A 19824-nucleotide genomic window follows, 5' to 3' on the forward strand; every position below is an offset into this window, starting at 1 on the left:
AAGAGATTTCTATTCAACTTTATATAATGTTCCAACACAGATAAGTTGAAAAGAATTCTACAGCGACCCATATACCTGTCACCTGGATTCTACAATTAACATTGGTATTTTGCTTGATCACATATCTACCCATCTATGCATCCTTCTATTCATACATTAATTCATCTTATTTTTTGATACATTACAAAATAAGTTGCAAACATGAGTACATTTCACACCTAAACACTTAAGCACAGCAGGTTTTGTTTTGTTTTGTTTTGTTTTGTTTTGTTTTTTAGCTATAGTATTTGGCCACTGGAGGGCTTCCAAATACCATAAAATGCCCTAGAAAGTTAATCTATAGCATCCTACAGTGTCAGAAGGTTTACAGAAGGGGTTGCATGGAGTATAAATGGCATCAGTTAGAGTGAGGGACTCAATCCAAAATCTAGCAAGAGATTGCAGCACCTTTCATCTTTACTCTCCTCTTTTTACAGCTACTTTCATTATAAAAGAGAAAATATAAAACCAAATGATTTGTGCTGTTGAGGTAGCCAATTCTTTAGCTCAGAATCTCAGAAAACTGGATGGAAACAAGATGTTACATTTGCAGAAATGAGCTGGTATCATGGACTCCAATTAACTGGTTGATTGATACTCTCTACAAAAGCAGGGGCGCTGTTTGTTTTCATCACTCATACCAGCTTGTAGAACATAGCCCCGCACATGCTAAGGCTCAATGAACAATTACTGCAGCAATGAGTGAATGCAAGTGCTTGATTCCAAATATAATCTTCACATGTTTAATGTCATTACTAACCAAAGAAGTTGTGCTGCTTCTTTTTTAAATGACAATAAGCCTTAACATAAAACTAACAGCATAGGTTGGTTATCCTACCACTGGGACTGCAACTATAGATATAACCATGTTTTCCACACATGCTTCAGTAATTCAGCATAAACCCACATTGCATCCCCCCAGAGCGCAGGTGGCTCTGCTGTGGCAGGTGCTGTAGAAGCCTAAAGCTGGGGCAGAAGCAGGGCTGTCGGGGCCACAGGAAAGCTGCCCACAATTGAGGGCAGAGCAGGGACCACTTTGCCCTGGGGCTTCCCAGAAATAAATGTTAAGTTTTGAAATGGGACTGATGTCTTCTGTGAATCAGTAGAGGCAAGAGTCGGTGGAATTCAAATCATTACTGTCAATGTTACTTCCCTTTTGTACCTTTACACCCATCATGGGGCCTGAACTCACGACCCTAAGATCAAGAGTCACATGCTCTCCTAACTGAGCCAGCCAGGTACCCCTACACTACCATTTTTAAATTACTTTTTCAATGTGATAATTTTCTTTGCTACTTCCTTGGCCTTTGAAAGGGCATTTCCATATTCAGTACAACTTCATCAAGTTAGCACACATCTATCTCAACAGCTACTATGGGATTTTTTTTAAACAATGTTTTTGTCTCTACAGGAGAATGAGAGGCAAAGTGTTTTCTGACTGTGACTATAGAGAACAACACAAATAATAATTTTAAATCCATCAGTTTTCCTGTTAGGGATCATGAATGGGAATCAAAAGATAGGGACAATTGTGAAATTTAAAAACCATAAAATCACCTTGTATTTTGTGATAAAAAGGCAAGAGAAATGTAGTTTAAATTAAATCTCCTTACAGCTTGCAGTCCACAGACAGACACCTGAAACGGACAGAGTGTGACCATCCCCAAGGAACTCATGGCTGTCTTACTGCCATTAGTGTTTTTTTTCAGAGACTATAAGTATCTGTATCTTAACAGCAGTTAGCCCCTCAAGGTCCTGAAAGCCTTGCTTCCAAATTCCTTAGAGACTTACACTATCCCTAACCGTCACTAATTAAAAAGTATAAAACCAGTCACTCCTCACAATCCCAGTGCAGCTCTTTCTGCCCATGGTCCTGCCCGTGCTATAATAAAACCACCTTTTTGCACCAAAAACTTCTCGAGAATTCTTTCTTAGCCATTTGCTCATGAGCCCTACCTCACAATTTCATAATTTTATACTCAAAATAGGTATTTGAAGAAATTTTAGGACATAAACGGTAAAAGGTTAGAGATGTAAGCAATCTCTTGCCCTAGCTAGTGCTGCCTTCTCATTAAAGAAATGTAAGATGTGTAGGCTCCCAAAGACTTTCAAATGGCCCAGAGATGCCTTTGTTAAAGTATACTTGGAGAAAATACACTTTTCCAGTGGAGCCGCGTGAGGCTCCCTGCCACATGGTGGGATGAGATACACTCCCAGCACTGAATCCTGGCAGAAGGTGGTTGACTGAGACCAAATATTCACTTGTTCTTTCTCAGAACACTACTTCTCTATGTCAAAGTTTCCACCAGTCATGGGTACATCCCTCCAAATAAAAACATGCAGTGAATGACATTTTCATAATGGCAATTTTATCCAATTAAATTAAATGTCTTTTTTTTTTTCCTGTAATGACTTTTCTATTTATTTTGGTGTTAAGATGTCCTTTTATGAGTAGTGGTGATGAACAAAAGGTTTTTCTTTTCCCATGGTATTTACCTTGGCCAAACTAAAAGTAAAAAACTCCAAACTGGGGCGCCTGGGTGGCTCAGTCTGTTAAGCATCTGACTTTGGTTCAGGTCATGATGTCACGGTTTGTGAATTTGATTGAGTCCCACGTCAGGCTCTGTGCTGACAGCTTGGAGCCTTGAGCCTGCTTCAGATTCTCTGTCTCCCTCTCTGTCTGCCCCTACACCACTTTTATACGTACCCTCTTTTTCTCTCTCAAAAATAAATAAAACATTAAAAAAAAAACCCCAAAAAACTCCAAGCTAGTCTCCAAAGACATTTTTGAAATTTTACTATACATAAAAGTCTAATGCCTAGAAAGCCTAAAATGTCTCTCCCGAATTAAGATTCTATAATGCAAAATATAAATAAAATAATCAACAATTCTAGGAATTCATTTTTCCTATGCAGGTACTGGGCATGAAACGAAACAAATAGAAAACTATTGATTGGTAGAGCAGGAATTCCCTGTTTTCAGCCACCCCAAGCATCCCAAATTCTCTCACAGGATATAATTAAATTAACTGATAGAAGACAGCTTCTAGGGGTGCCTGGGTCACTAGTTGGTTAAGAGTTGGACTCTTGGTTTTGGCTCAGGTCACGATCTCACAGTTCATGAGTTTGAGTCCCGTGGGTTGAGCCCCATGTGGGGCTATGCACTGACAGCATGGAGCCTGCCCTGGGATTTTCTCTCTTTTCTCTCTCGGCCCCTCCCCTGCTGGTGCTTGTGCTTTCTCTCACTCTCTCTCAAAACAAATAAATAAACATTAAAAAAAAAATTTTATTTTTGAGAGAGAGAGAGACAGAGTGTGAGCAGGGGAAGAGCAGAGAGAGAGGAACACACAGATTCCGAAGCAGGCTCCAGGCTCTGAGCTGTCAGCACACAGCCTGACACAGGGCTTGAACCCACGAACTGCGAGATCATGACCTGAGCCAAAGTTGGATGCTTAACTGACTGAGTCACCCAGGTGCCCAATAAATGAACATTTTTTTAAGACAGTTCTAAAGCCAACTGCCTATGATTAATTCCTAGTTCTGCCATTCACTAGCTGCTTTATCTTGGTCAAATTACTTAACTCACGCTGTGTCTCAATTTCCTTATTCACAGAATGGGGATAATAATAGTGACTAGATCATAGGTCTGTGGTCAGGATTAAATCGGATAATCCACATAAGGAGCTAAATACACTGAGTGATGCATAAGTGCAAATTTACTGTTAGCCATATTAGCTAATGTCTAAGCTAAGGTGCTATAACAAAGATCCCAAAATACATTGTTTTAAATAAGATATGTTTATTTCTCCCTCTTCTACAGTGTGGCATAGGAAAACAGACTACTCCATGAATTTATCCAAGGATCCAGTTGACAATGTGTCTCTACTAGCCTCAGTATATGGATTCTATTTAACATCAGAGTAAAAAGCAACTGCTTCAGTTGTCTTTTCTTCTTTGAGTAAGCTCCAGGTCCAATGTGGGGCTGGACCTGGCGGCCCTGAGATCAAGTCACATGCTCTTCTGACTGAGCCAGCCAGGGGCCCCTCAGTTGTCTTCATCCACATGGGCTGAGGTAGCTCACCAGTACCATGTCTGCAATCTAGCCCATGAGTAAGGAAAAAAAAAAATGTGTTAAGAGTGAGCATTTCAGTTTTAAGAATGCCGAAGCAGAAACTACACCTATCATTTCTATTCATATTTATCAGTCAAAACCTAGTTTACATGGCCACATTGAGTTGCAAGGGAAGCTGGGAAATGTCCCTGGCTAGGCAGCCAGGTGCTCACCTCTCATCCAGTGTACAGTGGGGAGGGTGTCATAAGAATGGATACTCAGAGATCTTAATAGTCTCCCACATTACATATTCTTTCTTCTTTTATTGTGGCAAAATATCCATTTTAACCATTCTTTTTTTTTTTTTTAATTTTTTTTTCAACATTTTTATTTATTTTTGGGACAGAGAGAGACAGAGCATGAACGGGGGAGGGGCAGAGAGAGAGGGAGACACAGAATCGGAAACAGGCTCCAGGCTCTGAGCCATCAGCCCAGAGCCCGACGCGGGGCTCAAACTCACGGACCGTGAGATAGTGACCTGGCTGAAGTCGGACGCTTAACCGACTGCGTCACCCAGGCGCCCCTTAACCATTCTTAAGTGTACAGTTCAGTGACATCAAGTACATTCACACGATTGTGCAGCCATCACTACCATCCATCTCCCAAACTTTTTCATCACCTGACCTAAAACTCTTTACCTATTAAACAATAACTGCCTATTACCCTTTCCCTGGAGCCCCTGATAACTACCATTCTATTTTCACCTGTGTGAATTTGACTAATCTAGTCACTTTATACAAATGATATTACACAGGGGCACCTGGGTTGCTCAGTTGGTTAAATGTCTGACTTCGGCATAGGTCGTGATTTTGCCATTCGTGAGTTCAAACCCCACATTGGGCTCTGTGCTGACAGCTCAGAGCCTAGAGCCTGCTTCAGATTCTGTGTCTCCTTCTCTCTCTCTGCCCCTCTCCCACTCACGCTCTGCCTCTGTCTCTCTCTGTCTCAAAAATAAATAAATATTAAAAATAAATAAATAAATGATATCACACAATATGTGTTCTTTGAGTCTGGCTTGTTTTACTTAGTATAAAGTTTCCAAGGTTTATCCATGTTGTAGCATGTATCAGGACTTCACTCTCTTTTAAGGCCAGTAATACCACATTGCATGGATTTACCACATTTTGTTCATCCATTACTTACGAATGGGAATTTATGCTATTTCCTCCTTTTGGCTATTGTTACATTTCATATTCTGAATAATTACCTGAATTATTTTTTAAATTATAATTTACTACTTGTAGGAGGATCTTATATACAAGCCACAAAATCAAACAAGGATTGACTCTGAGGTTCACATCCCACCATCCCCAAATAAATGGACTGTGCTAATAAAATTATTGTAAAATCTGCCAGTAATTAATCTTTATGCAATATCAGTGCAAGTCATTTGAGTGCTCTCAATTTCATAATTTGTAGAATAAGGATACCAGAAGTAAAAGCAACAAAAGCAAAAATAAACAAATAAGACTACATCAAACTAAAAAAAGCTTCTGCACAACAAAGGAAACTATCAACAAAATGAAAAGGCAATATACTGAATGCAAGAACATATTTGCAAATCAGATATCTCTTAAGAGGCCAATATCCAAAATATATAAAGAACTCATACAACTCAATAGCAAAATAACAACCATATTAAAAATGGGCAGAAGGGGCACCTGGGTGGCTCAGTCGGTCAAGCAGCCGACTTCAGCTCAGGTCATGATCTCGCGGTCCATGAGTTCGAGCCCCGCGTTGGGCTCTGTGCCGACATCTCAGAGCCTGGAGCCTGTTTCAGATTCTGTGTCTCCCTCTCTCTCTGACCCTCCCCCGTTCATTCTCTGTCTCTGTCTCAAAAATAAAATAAAAAATGTTAAAAAAAAATGGGCAGAAAATCTGAAAAGACCTTTTTCCAAAAACATACAGATGGCCAACAGGTACATAGAAAGATGTTCAACATCAGTAATCACCAAGGAAATGTAAGTCAAAATCACAGTGAGATATCACTTCACACACGTTAGAATGACTATTATCAAAAAGACTAGAAATAACAAGTGTTGGCAAGAATGTGGAGTAAAGGAAACCCTCGTGCACTATTGGCAGAAATAAAAATTGGTGCAGCTACCATGGACAACAGCTTCCTCCAAAAATTAAAAATGAAACTACCATATGATCCAGCATTCCACTTCTAGGTATTTACCCAAAGAAAACAAAAACATTAATTTTAAAAGATATATGCACCCCTATGTTTACTGCAGCATCATTTGCAATATCCAAGATATGGAAACAACTTAAGTTTCAATCAGTGGATGAATAAAGAATATGTGATATATCTACAGTAAAACCTTGGCTTATGAGTAACTTGTTCTGTCAATGTTCCTCAAGATGAGCAAATATTTCTAATAAATTTTGATAATTTATTATAAATCACTGATAAATGAGTGATGTCTTGCAATACAAGCAGTATGTGACACAGAATATCACATGATCACAACTAAGTCAGTGGTTCTTGAAATTGATATATGAGTGCTTTGAATTACGCTCAAAAATCAAGGTTTTACTGTATATGTATACACACAACACACACACACACACACACACACACATATGCATACAATGGAATATTGTTTGGCCATGGAAAGGAATGAAATCTTACCATTTGTGACAAAATGAATGGATGGACCTTGAGGACAATATGCTAAATGAAATGAATCAGACAAACGCTGTATAATCTCTCCTATATGTGGAATCTAATATATATATTAGATATGTGTTATATATATATCATAGACACAGAGAACTGATTGGTGGTTGCCAGAGGCGGAGGTGAGAGGGTGGGGGAAATGGGAGAATTGCTTTTGTTTTTTGTTTTACTTTACATAAACTGAAATTAAAAAAAAGAACAATAGGGGCACCTGGCTGGGTCAATTGGAAGTGCATGCTACTCTCAATTTGGGGTCATGAGTTCAAGTTCCATGTTGGGTACAGAGATTACTTAAATAAGTATAATTGTTAAAAAAAAAAAACAACACTAAAGGTATCTATCTTACATGCTATTTATAACACATAAAATTAATCTAGAATAGTAAGTGCTATATAAACATCATTTTTTTAAATTATCAATTTGTCAGAACAGTATTTTGGGTACAACGGACAATGCTGGTTGGAGTATCTATTTTCCTCTTCCTCCTAACAGATCCTTTGTCCAGGTACCTATCCCTTGCCCTTGTAGCCTATGAGACTTACAGATGCTACTAGTCAAATTCCTAGCTCCAGGGATGGGCTCTAAATGGACTAACGCCACTATATTCATTTATTCCTTCCTGCTAAGAATAGGCAAATAATCCAATACTTGTCAATTCGATTCCAGAAGAGGTTTGCTGGAAACTTCTGGAAAAAATCCTCCTTATTTTTAAAGATAGTGATTGAAAACCAGTCTTTCTTGCTAGACATGAGCCATGTTAAGATTTGCCTGCTAATGCTAAGGACTTGCAGTGGCATGATGGGGTAATCTGCTGGAAATGGAATCATCAAGAAGAGTGACTCATTGTACCCTTCAAAGAATTTGTAATTTAAAGGGTCTGCTAAATTGGATATTGACATGTGAACACAGAGGAAATAGAAGGTCCCAGGGAAGGGTAGGGTGCAAACAGCAAGACTGAATGCACAGCTGATGGGAAGGGGTGGGTGTGTTAATTTGGTAGGGCTGCTATACAAAGTACCACAGACTGGGTGGCTTACAAAACCAGAAATCTATTTTCTTACAGTTCTGGAGGCTAGAAGTCCAAATTCAAGGTGTTGGCAGGGTTGGATTCTTCTGAGGCCCCTCTCCTTGGCTTGTGGATGGCCGTCTTTATGTTCACATGGTGTTCTCCCTGTGTGTCTGTCCAAATTTCCTCTAAGGGCACCGGTCATATTTTACTAGGGTCTACAATAATGACTTCATTTTCAACTCAATCACCTCTCTAAAGACTCTATCCCCTAGTCACATTCTGTGGTGCTGGGGATTAGGTAGGACTTCAACATCTGAGTTTTTGAGGGGAAATAATTCAGCCCATAACTGGGGTTAGAGAAAGTGGGAATATTTGAAGAAGAAGGGGGGAGAGGAAAATGGTAATTTGTAGAAGGAAAGATTCTGAGCTGTTCCTAAGGGAAAGGGTAAGGAGGAAATATGAAGGAGGTACAATGGGCTTCAGGAGAATTGCTTTAGGCACTGCCCCAGAAATTAATACACTCTTAAGCCCCTTCTATTACAGGCTTATGTTCTTCAGAATTCTAAAGATAAGAATGTTCTTTGGATTATTAGCAAATAGATGTTTTGGTTTTATATTTATGTCTGAACTTCATAAGTTTCCATTTAAAGCCAGGAAATAAACTCATATATGTTATATATGTTAATTTTTTTGAATCAAAGAAATTAGCTTTGGGAATATAGGGATAAGCATACCAAGTAATGAATGTGTTCATGAGTAGCTACTGGTCATTAGCTAATGCCTAGTCCTTAATCAGGAGTTCAAGTTCTGTTGAATGCAATGGGATCATATCTAACACAGCAGGGGTACTCAGAAAAAGCTTCATTAACACATGCAATATAAAGTGGCAGAATAAAGCAGAAGTATATTTCAAGGAAGAGGTATGATATGAGCATAATAAAAAGAAGAGTCTGACTTATTAACAATTCACACTTAAAGAGATGTGTAGGGGTCCAATATTGAGCCTGAGCTCTGTACACTCTAAGATTAAGCCATGGAAGTTCTATCTGGAGCACTGTGGAGCCAATTTACCTGAGGATATATTTACATTAAGGACTAAAAAGGCTTTTAGGGTTCAAAGCTCATGCATTTGGGGGCTCCTGGGTGGCTCAGTCAGTTGGGCGTCCAACTCCAACTCAGGTCATGATCTCAGTTTGTGAGTTCAAGCCCGGTGTCAGGCTCTGTGCTGACAGCTCAGAGCCTGGAGCCTGCCTCAGATTCTGTGTCTCCCTTTCTCTCTGCCCCTCCCCACTCACACTCTGTCTCTCTCTGCTTGTCTCTCTCTCAAAAATAAACACTAAAAAAAAAAAAAGCACATGCATTTGGTTTAAGGCAACATCAAGAACTGTAAGCAATCTTTTTCTGTAAGAGATTTTACCCTGATTGCAAACCAAAAAGTTAGCCTGCCACATGGATATTGGTACAAGATATAAGACTCTTGATTTAGAGAGAAAGGAGGGTTTACTACAGCAATAGCACTATCCAGAATATCAGCTTTTGAGGTGGGGGAGGAGGACACTAGTTTTGAGTCCCAATTCCCTGCACACGCAGGGGCTTGCATTAGAGGAGAGGAACCTTCAGCCTAGGGAATCTGAACCTTTTATAATGGACAGTAAAAGCTTGTTTGTTCTTTGCTCCAGGTGATACCATTTCTGTCTTCTCAGGCTGTTTGCTATACAAACATCTTGAAGAGACAGCCCAGAACAAGGGGCAGTCAATGCTTCATCCACCTTATGTGCAGAAATGCAAACTTCATGAAGAATTATCTCCAAAAAACTGGCCTAGTGTCTGAGTGAAATGAGATGTTCTTCGAGAGTCATGCCAGGGTTCTAATACAAGAGGGCTCTGATAGAAGAAGAAAAACTAAAGGGACCATTTCCCTAAAATCTTGTTGAATCATTGAGAGTGCAAGGAATTCTTGGCACGGATATAGTTACTTTGACAGAACTGATGAACTTGACTTTGGTACCAAGAGAAGGCATTACCGCATCTATACAAATATTACCGCAGTAGCCTGAAGAGCAGAGGAAGAGAATAGAAGACACTACCTAGTAACCCAAATGATGTGTTCCTAGATGCTTGTGGTATTCCAATAGTAGCCTGGATTTTAAGTCTCTAAGAAATTTAAAATTATAGGGGTGCCTGAGTGGCTCAGTCAGTTAAGCATCAGATTCTTCATTTCTTCTCAGGTCATGATCTCACATTTGGTGAGGTCAAGACATAAGCCAGGCTCTTCAGGGGGTGTTTGGGATTCTCTCTCTCCCTCTCTCTCTGCCCCACCCCCACTTATGCTATCTCTCAAAATAGAAAACATTAAACATTTTTTAATTATAAAGTTTTGTCAACATGTAGTGATTTCTGAACTATCCCAAAGACCATGAGAGTATTAAGGAGCATAGCATTGTTTAAGAAAAAATTTTTTTTCTTACTGTTTACATTTGAGAGAGAAAGAGTACAAGTGGGGGACAGCCAGAGAGCGAGAGGGAGACACAGAACCTGAATGAAACAGGCTCCAGGCTCTGAGCTGTCAGCACAGAGCATGACGCAGGGCTTGAACTCATGAACCGTAAGATGATGACCTAAACTGAAGTCAGATGCTCAACCACTGACTTAACAATTCAAAACTTTGGTGCCTTATTATGGGTAAATTCTTTGTGACCACTTCCTATCATGACACACCCAGGCACCCTGCATAGCATTGTTTCTTAATCATTATGCCACATTAACACAAAGGATGGATGATATTTATCTATGTGACATACTTCCATGGATGCATTCAGATTTCAAAAAAAAAAAAAAGCTAAAAAAAAAAACCAAACCCAGAACAATTTTGCATATAAATGAAGAAAACCGTACTACAAAATACTTTGTTAAATGTTCATCTAATAATGTTACAAATACAGTAACAATAAAATTGGTCAAGTAAGGGTCAACAAGATACAGCTTATATCTTTTTTAAGATATCATGATTCTCCCCTAACCTCTACTCTATATTGACATTAATAAAACAAGTTCACACTATTGAAAACCATATAAATTAACCTTATTTTTATTGCTAAAATAAAAACATGTAATTGGTAGATTCCCCCCCACCCTCGTTACTAATGTAAGGAGGATTTTTATATTATTACTTTGAGAGCTCTCATTTGGCCATCATAGCTATTAGGTGTCAACTAATAATAATGCTCATAGACATTTTATTTTTGTGTAGTATAGATGCTGATGCATTCATTTGTAATTTCCTCTTCTATCTAGTCATAGGCAAAAATTTGAAAAGTCAACTCAAAAAACATGAAAATAATTCAAAATGGCCACAAAGGTAGGCTGTGGATTATGTATAACTCCCTGCAGGTCAGCTGTAATTTTACCCTTCTCTCTCAGGAAATCATATCAGATCAAAGTGATATTTATGTCACTCATAAATGTGTGTGTGTATGTGTGTGCACACATACATGTATATACATAAATAATTCAAAACTGTGGTGCCTTATTATGGGTAAATTCTTTGTGATCACTTCATATCAAAACATGATACACAAATGTGTTCTCTCACTGAGGTTGCAAAAAAACAAAAAAAAACCCCTCAGAATCATTCAAGTCTTAGTTCTTGAGACCCTTACCATTACATTCACATTTATACCAACTGTTTATGGAACAATCTTTGAAGTAAGAATATGTGGAAGAAATCATTTTATAGACTTAACAATTAACTTTTAATATGCCAGTGACTTGCAACAAACATGTGGAAACACCGGCTAGGACAGCCATAGATGAAACAAAGCGAAGTGAGATCCAACAATTATGGTTGGTGTTAAACTGGATGAGTCTTCTCTATGTCGAAATAAGAGACAAATGCTTTATAGGATTGCATTAAGGCATATGTGTGAAAAAAAAAGGAAGCAATTATTTTTGCTTTATTTGGCATTGGGCAGGCTTCAGTTGGAACAAACCATATTTAATTTTCATGTCATGCTGTACAAAGAGAAAAAACTTGGAGCATGTTCAGAGGAGAATAGCAACTGATTAAAGGTTTATAAAATTAGACCTATGAGAAATTGTTAAAAGAACTAGGCATGTTCAGTCAAATGCAAGACATTCAGGCAGGATGAACAATTACTTACAAATATGTGAAGAAATGGTTCCCAAGCCTGAGGTTTAGGCTAAACAGAAAGTTAAATCATAGGATTAAGAACACAAAACAAAACAAAACAAAAACCAGAGCAATGAAAGTTAGAAACTAAATATTATAAAAACAAACTAAAAAGCTCTTCAGAAATTGATGAATGGAGCTACCTATAATTTGGAATTTTGCATATATGATTATTAAAACAACTAAATTCAATTCTGTACTTAAATAGAAATAATGTAGAAAACAAAAAGTATTTGATGGATTGCATTGAAAAGTAAAGATCACTAAGTGAAATAAGTCAGAGGAAGACGAATCCTATGATTTTGCTTATATGTAGAATCTAAAAAACACACAAAAAATGAACAAAACAGAAACAGATTCAGATACAGGAAACATACTGCTGGTTACCAAAGTGGGGAGAGGCTGGTGGGGGAGCCAAGCAAAACAGGTGAAAGGGATTAAGAGATACAAACTTCCAGTTATAAAATAAGTAAGTCATGGGGTGTAATGTATAGCATAGGAAATATAGTCAAAAGTACTGTAATAACTTTGTATGGTGACAGATGGTAATTAGATTTATCATGTGGATCCTTTTGTAATGTATAAAAATATCAAATCACTATGATGCACATCTGAAACTAACAGGATATTGTCATGTCAATTACACTTTATTTATTTTTAATCTTTATTTTTGAGAGAGAGACAGAGTGTGAGCAGGGGAGGAGCAGAGAACTAGGGAGACACAGAATCCGAAGCAGGCTCCAGGCCCTGAGCTGTCAGCACAGAGCCTGATGTGGGGCTCAAACTCACGAACTGTGAGATCATGACCTGAGTGGAAGTCGGGATGCTCAACCGACTGAGCCACTCAGGCACTCCGTCAATTACACTTTAATTTAAAAAAAGTAAAAATCATTAGATAGAGTATGATGAATATCTTAAGAAAAAAATATGGTATATTTGGTGGCTTTCTTTGGGATCCAGGACAGCAAAAACAGAAAGGAGCTCTGATAGTAAATCTTTGAGCTTCTATATAAGGGCAGGAAGGCAGTGTGGTGAGCAGCTTTTCGGACTTATTCAGGGGGTTCACCATGAATCCCTACCATGATTCTCCCTAGAGTGGTCCTCAACTGTTAATTATTCTTTCTGTTATTTCCAGGGAATATAGTTATTTCTCTGAAGTATCTTCTGCTTTTTGGAAATCTTGTTGGGCAAAGCATGTAGACAAATATTCTCCAGTTTACACTCTTTACCTCTCATGCAGAAGGGGGGGTGGGTGCTGAGATGAAACTACAAAGTCTGTACCATTTTCTTTTACTTTAAAGCTGTTCTAGGGGCGCCTGGGTGGCGCAGTCGGTTAAGCGTCCGACTTCAGCCAGGTCACGATCTCGCGGTCCGTGAGTTTGAGCCCCGCGTCGGGCTCTGGGCTGATGGCTCAGAGCCTGGAGCCTGTTTCCGATTCTGTGTCTCCCTCTCTCTCTGCCCCTCCCCCGTTCATGCTCTGTCTCTCTCTGTCCCAAAAATAAATAAACGTTGAAAAAAAAAAAAATTAAAAAAAATAAAAAATAAAAAAAAGCTGTTCTATTAGCCTCATGATAATTTGTTTTTTGAACTTAGAAATGCAGATAATCTAACAATAATCTCCTTTAAGTGTTCTAGTTCCTTCTCTGTTTGGCACCTGAACCCTGCGTTTAATACGATTCCAACAGCAATTACAATGTATGTGTTTTTCACCATGCTAAACAATTCTCAGACCCCAGCTGGGTGTTCTACACTTCAATCTAATTCTGACACTATCTACCTGGGATAGCATCACATCCCAGGTAACGATTCTAACTGGCAATACTGCCCCCCCCCCCCACCACACACTTCAGGTCCAATCCCAAGTCCAGCTTGTTGTTACCTATGCCCTTCACCCACTGCCTAGAACCAGTAAGTTCCCACAAACCCCTCACTGGGTTCGATTAATTTGCTAGTGTGGTTCACACTCACAAACATATTATTTACTAGATCACCAGTTTATTATAAATGGATATAACTCCTCCAAGGAGCCCTAATTCTTCCCTTCCCTTATGCCAGTTTCACAGTACCTCCCTATAACACACCTGACAACAGTTAATGATTAATTCAGTTAATGCTGAGTTCTCTTGATTAAACATAAAAGGGCCCAGATCCAAGTTGTAAAAGCAGGTAACACCGTCAGGTCTGCAGTATCTTTGAGGATACCACACCAGCAGTTCTGGTGATGGGAGAATAATATGCTATAGGGTTTCACAGGACAAAGTCCTATCAGGACATTCTGATGAAACTGTTAACAAGATCTGACAAAGTCCCAGACAGCTCGGTGTCCGCTGGGCCTACTGAAGACCAAAACAGATTAGTGATAAAGCAAATATGGTATTTGTAACATATTTAACTACTGGTGGGTGTCAACATAGTGCTAGTTTCATTTTTTAAAATAAAAAGTTGGGATACTTTGAGTCTTAGTTTCTTGCGTGGGCCCCTGTTTGCTAATCTGGCTTCATTAATCTGTTTTGATGTCTTCCTACCAGTAATTTTTTGTTGCCATTATGTTATTACAGTGCATGCTGGTGGACAAATCTTCAAGAACTAGAGAAATGTTTTAATGATTGAAAATCAAAAGAAATACATCTTACTACAATTCTGGCAAGCAAAGTCTTTTTTTTTTAAGTTATTACATAGTTAACTCTTATTTTTTAAATTGTATTTTAAGTTTGAATATGCAATGCACATGGCTTAGTATTCAATAGACACAAGAGGACAGACAATGGGAATTTTCTTCCCACACCAGTGCCAGCTACTCAGTTTCCTTTCCTAGAGGCAACTAATGTCAGTTTTCTGTGGATCCATCTTTCCAGAGACAAAGGAACTTGTTCTAAATGTAATAAAAAAAATTTGGAAAGGACCAAAGGTGATGAAGGAGAGACTGTTTTCAATGTTATGCCATCAGCATTTTAAATTTCAGCTAATCTAGAGGCACCTGGGTGGCTCAGTTTGTTAAGCGTTCGACTCTCGGATTTCAGCTCAGGTCATGATCTCACAATTCATGAGTTAGAGCCCCGCATTAGGCTCCACTCTGTCAGTGTGCAGCCTGCTTGGGATTCTCTCTCCCTCTCTCTCTCTTTGCCCCTCCCATCACACTTTCAAAATAAATAAATAAAAAATATTCAGCTAATCGATATAGATAACACCTGTGTTATTTTTCACTCGCAAAATATGGTCAAAACATTCCTGTTCACAAAAGATGCTATTCAACACTGGACATCTGATTTTTAAACTCCATACAATTAGTTATGGATAAACTATGGATATTCGCTCTATGGATATAGAGAGAATAAGCTCTACTGCTGAGGTACAGCTTGCAGCTAGCACATCTTGCAAGCACAGAGTGCACAGACTGCCCTTGTCATTATGGTTCAGGCCAGTATCAGATAATAGTAGCCTTTAAGAATGTACAAAAAAAAATCATCTCATTCATATGGCATGGCGAAGAATGGTCTCACCATATGCTTGTTTAAATACTTAAGCAGATTCAAAGTTTTCTGAGAAAAATACAGGCCAAATAATAACCCTGTCTGGTGGCACCTCCCACGCTTAAATCCATAGCAAAGAGGGGTAGAATTTATCTGGAAATACTGCAGATTTAAAAAAAAGTGACTAATGTAAGTTTATTTTAAATATCAATATTTATAATAAGTTAGAAATTATAGCCTTAGAAAATATTTAAACTCTGACTCTGCAGGGCACACTGAGTGAGTGCTCCATTCTGGGTTTTAAAGGGTATGAATGACTGAGAGGCAGGGTGAGACTGGGGAAGCTGGGCAGAATCATTCCAGAGATGAGTATCTGGTGAGGCCTCTGCTTGATGTGGCCACATGAGTACCCTCTCCTGGTGTCTGGGCCTGGTGCTGCTGTCCTTTGTTACAATTCACCAGAAGGTCAATAGAGGATGAGGGAGCCAGTGAAGCTCAGGGACCTTCAACTTCCAACTAAATTATTCCCAAGTGACCTGAGCAGTTCAGTTGTGAATCATGACTGACAAAGTTAGAGACTCCTAGGGACATCTTTGCTTTTTCCTTTTTTTTTTTTTTTTTTTGGTCCCCCTTGCCTTTAAGTCTATTAGAGTGAGCATGGGCATTTGCTATGTTCCGCTGATTTTCACCCATATATAGGTGAAGGAAGGAATTAAGGAAGTTGTTAAACTCATCTGCCATGGATAGAGACTCTGGTGTAAAGGGCATTTTTCCATCCCTGGTAAGCTGTATGTACATTTTCTCCTCAGGCAGACATCAGGGGGCCAAGGGCTTGGTTTACAACAAAGATGCTAAACCTCTCTGTCATTTCACTCTCTTATTCTGCGGAACAATCTTAAGCAGTAATGCAACACGATTCATTTCTACGCAGAATGCCTGATTTTATTTTTTGGAGGGGCTTCTTACACCCTGTTGGTTTTATTTTAATCACCTCCATTTGTGTTCCATGTTTCATATTAGCATCTGTATCAGTCTCTACGCAGTTGGCCACTTCTCTGCAGCCAGGACTCTAGAGGCAGACCGTCTGAGGTCTCTGAAGTTTGCTCTGTATGTAGTGTTTCCACCGGTCTTGTCTTGGAGTGGTGTAGTTCTATAGAGTCCATTGGGTCTGGCCTGGCTGCTTTTGGCTCAGTCTATGGGTGAAACTAATTGGCCCTCCTTGCTCTCTTCTTTCTTCTTGAAGTAGTTATAACTTTAGGAGAGTATTTTTTTCTTAAACTCATGTGAAGTGATCTTTTCATCTTCTTGTATGTCTTTAGCACCTGGTAAGGCAACAAGGTGAGCCCAGAGACTGGGTTGGGACAAGGGAATGGGGGCTGGGTGGAAAGTGGAGAGCTAAGGAGGAGGTTTGTGCCAGGCAGAGGCAGGATTATCTGGGGAGGGGACTGGTGGGGTAGGGGGAACATAAATGGGGAAAAGGAAGAGAAGCTTGGGTAGGGTCATCTGACCTTGCTAATGCCTCTTGATCTGGGTTGAGAGGTGGTCTTCCTCTTCTTCCACCGCTTGGTGCTTGTGGTTTGTGGTTTCCATGATTTCTTCACCACTTTTGCCATTTTGCAGCCTCTCAGTTGTCTAACCCCAGGAGTTTGTCCTCTGTATATATACCTCTCCCAGAACAATGGGGAGTCACACCCCTTCTGCTCTGTTTAGTCAGCAGGGCACTCACTGCAGCCAATGGTGGTTAAGGGGAGCTTAGACATCACAAAGGACCACTCTGGAGGGGTGGGGATGCTAGGTAGGCCAAGATGCTCTAGCTGGAAAAGATAACTGCTAAAGAGCCTTCTCATACTGCCCTGCCACCCCTCTTTGTCTCTCCCTGGTCAATTCTAATTGTATACACAGCAGAGAAGGGCTGTTTCCCCCAAGTCATTCCCCATGGTTCATTCTACTGACTCCCACTCTTTACTGTTACTTAGTATTGTGAGATATCTAAAAATCACCAAGCTATAAGCATGGCAGCCTGATTTGGAAAACGTAGGAATCAGGAAATTAGGGGACAGTGTTTGAGGCATGATGCCCTTCATTGTCTGGCTTTGTCTGGCTTTGAAGAAGGCTTTGAAATATAGAGGCCAGGTGAGTGTGTGTGCATGTGTGTGCACTAGGATCACTCATTCACAAGAAATAAGATTAAACTTATGAAATAAGAGTACATTTAGGAATATATTTACGTTTACAGATATTACGTATAATTATCTTTTGGAGATCAGATGGAAATCTTTGGAAGAACATCTTCAAAGAGGCAAGGAGTTTTATTTAACTTCAAGTTTGGGGGATGGCAGATAAGCAGAAATCAGAAGCAGAAGCTCACTTCCGAACCAGAGCTCACCTTTCTCCCCATCTGCACTTATCCTCTCTACCAACAGTAGAAATGGCAGATTACAGAGACAGAAAATAGACGAGTGGTTAATTAGGGCTGGCAGAAGAGTAAGGGAAATGAAGAGTGACAGTTAATGGATGTGTGGTTTCTTACTGAGGTGATGAAAAAGTTCTTAGATTGTGGTGATGGTCGCACAACTTTGTGAATATGCTAAAAACCACTGAATTGTAAAAAAAAAAAAAATACTGGGGTATGATTTAGTTATATTAAAATATGATTCTAACTACAAAGAGAGCAGAAACCAGGCAAGGGCTAAAGCTACAGACCCCAAATGGACACCTGAGGCTATGAAATTTGTAAGACTAATATACTGCAAGAGAAAATGAAGCAGTGGCTAGAATTAAACTTATAAGATGCAGAGGACAAAGTGCCCCACGTGAAGGTAAGTTTTGTCTTAAGATTTGCCAGTCACTGCCGCCTTTTTAATGAGGTAACTGAATCTGTAGCTATCTAGCCAAAAAAAGTGAAAAACAGATCATTGCCCTATTCCCTCCCCCTTCTCTATTCCTGAGAGTAAAACTACAAGAAGAAATCAAATGAACTAGGCCTTCACTTTTCCATGTGGAGAGGTGGCATTCCAGAAAAAAAACAAGTAGTCTTTTGTGAAAATCTGGGAGAAGAAGAGGTAAAAGAATAAGACTGTGGGAGGAAGGAAGGAAGGAAGGAAGGAAGGAAGGAAGGAGGAATAAAGGAAGAAGAGTCGAGTCAAGAGATGAGAAAACATCCACAGGATCACTGTCTTATGGTTCAAGTCGTGAGACCTCTATCATCCACACACACGCTGATCTGTAAGGAACTGAAATAGCTGGCCCAGGGCTGATCCTCTTCACAGACTGATGCCTATTCTGCCCCAGCCTCCAATTAAATAAGAGTGAGCTCAACTGGCACCCTTATTGAAGACTGCTGGGCAGTGAGAAGTACCTATCTACCCAAAGCTCACCCAGTTATAAGGTGGACAAACAGTATAGCTAGAGATAGGTTCTGTGAAGCAGATCAGGAACAGGGCCTCCTATATGAACTGCAGACTCAGGTTAAAAATAATAGGATCTTGGGGTGCCTGGGTGGCTCAGTCAGTTGAGCGACTGACTTCGGCTCAGGTCATGATCTCACGGTTTGTGAGTTCAAGCCCTGCATCAGGCTCTGTGCTGATAGCTCAGAGCTTGGAGCCTGCTTCAGATTCTGTGTCTCCCTCTCTCTCTCTGTCCCTCCCCCACTTATGCTCTGTCTCTGTCTCAAAAATAAATAAACATTAAAAAAAAAAATAGGATCTTATTCCTGACAGGCAAAAATACTGAATAAATAGTTTTGCCCCTCTCGTCATGTGCTGTAAGTTAAAAAGTAGAATAAAGCATGCAAGACTGTATAGACTGTATAATTGCAATGTATTAGAAAAACTGTAAGATTAAGATCCAATAAAAATATACCGAAACAGTGGTATTTTAGTGGTTGTTTCTACTTAGCTACAGTTCCCTTACCAGAACATAATTCCCTACAAGGCATGGCAGTTACTACCATAATAGGTAGTCAGTAAATATCTGGTGACTTGAATGAATGAATAAGCGTATAAATAAACAGATGAATGGATTTGTGTTAGTATGGTATGATTATAGATGTTTACTTTTCCCTGTTTTCCAAACTTAACATGTTTGTACAGTTGACTATACATGTTGTATTACTGTTTCTGGTACAAACTGGCTGAGGGACAGTGCGTATTTCTCTCTTCTCCAAGAGGCCCAGATACAATGAGGATAAAGGAACTTTTTTCTTAAAAAGGGGTTAAACTATAAGATGACGAGTATGGCACAAAGGTTACATTTCTGGAAGAGGCAAAACGGGTGGAGGAATAGCTGCTGAAGAAGGAGGGCAGGAGACTGAATAGAATA

General features: G+C 39.5%; 2 long non-coding RNA genes across 2 annotated transcripts in view; both read right to left on the reverse strand.

Moving 5' to 3' along the window:
* Window positions 1–3818: 3818 nt before the first annotated feature.
* LOC122487805 overlaps window positions 3819–19824 on the reverse strand; it is a 37019-nt gene continuing 21013 nt past the window's right edge. The window contains exon 4 of the long non-coding RNA XR_006298476.1: window positions 3819–4138. This is a non-coding gene — a long non-coding RNA (uncharacterized LOC122487805). The remainder of the gene's footprint in view (window positions 4139–19824) is intronic.
* LOC122487804 lies at window positions 16421–19074 on the reverse strand. The gene is made up of 2 exons (XR_006298474.1): window positions 17013–19074; window positions 16421–16826 (listed from the first exon to the last, which is right to left on the reverse strand). It is a non-coding gene; the product is annotated as an uncharacterized LOC122487804 (long non-coding RNA).

This window comes from Prionailurus bengalensis, chromosome A2 (genome assembly GCF_016509475.1).
Source record: "Prionailurus bengalensis isolate Pbe53 chromosome A2, Fcat_Pben_1.1_paternal_pri, whole genome shotgun sequence".
NCBI classification, from domain to species: domain Eukaryota; kingdom Metazoa; phylum Chordata; class Mammalia; order Carnivora; family Felidae; genus Prionailurus; species Prionailurus bengalensis.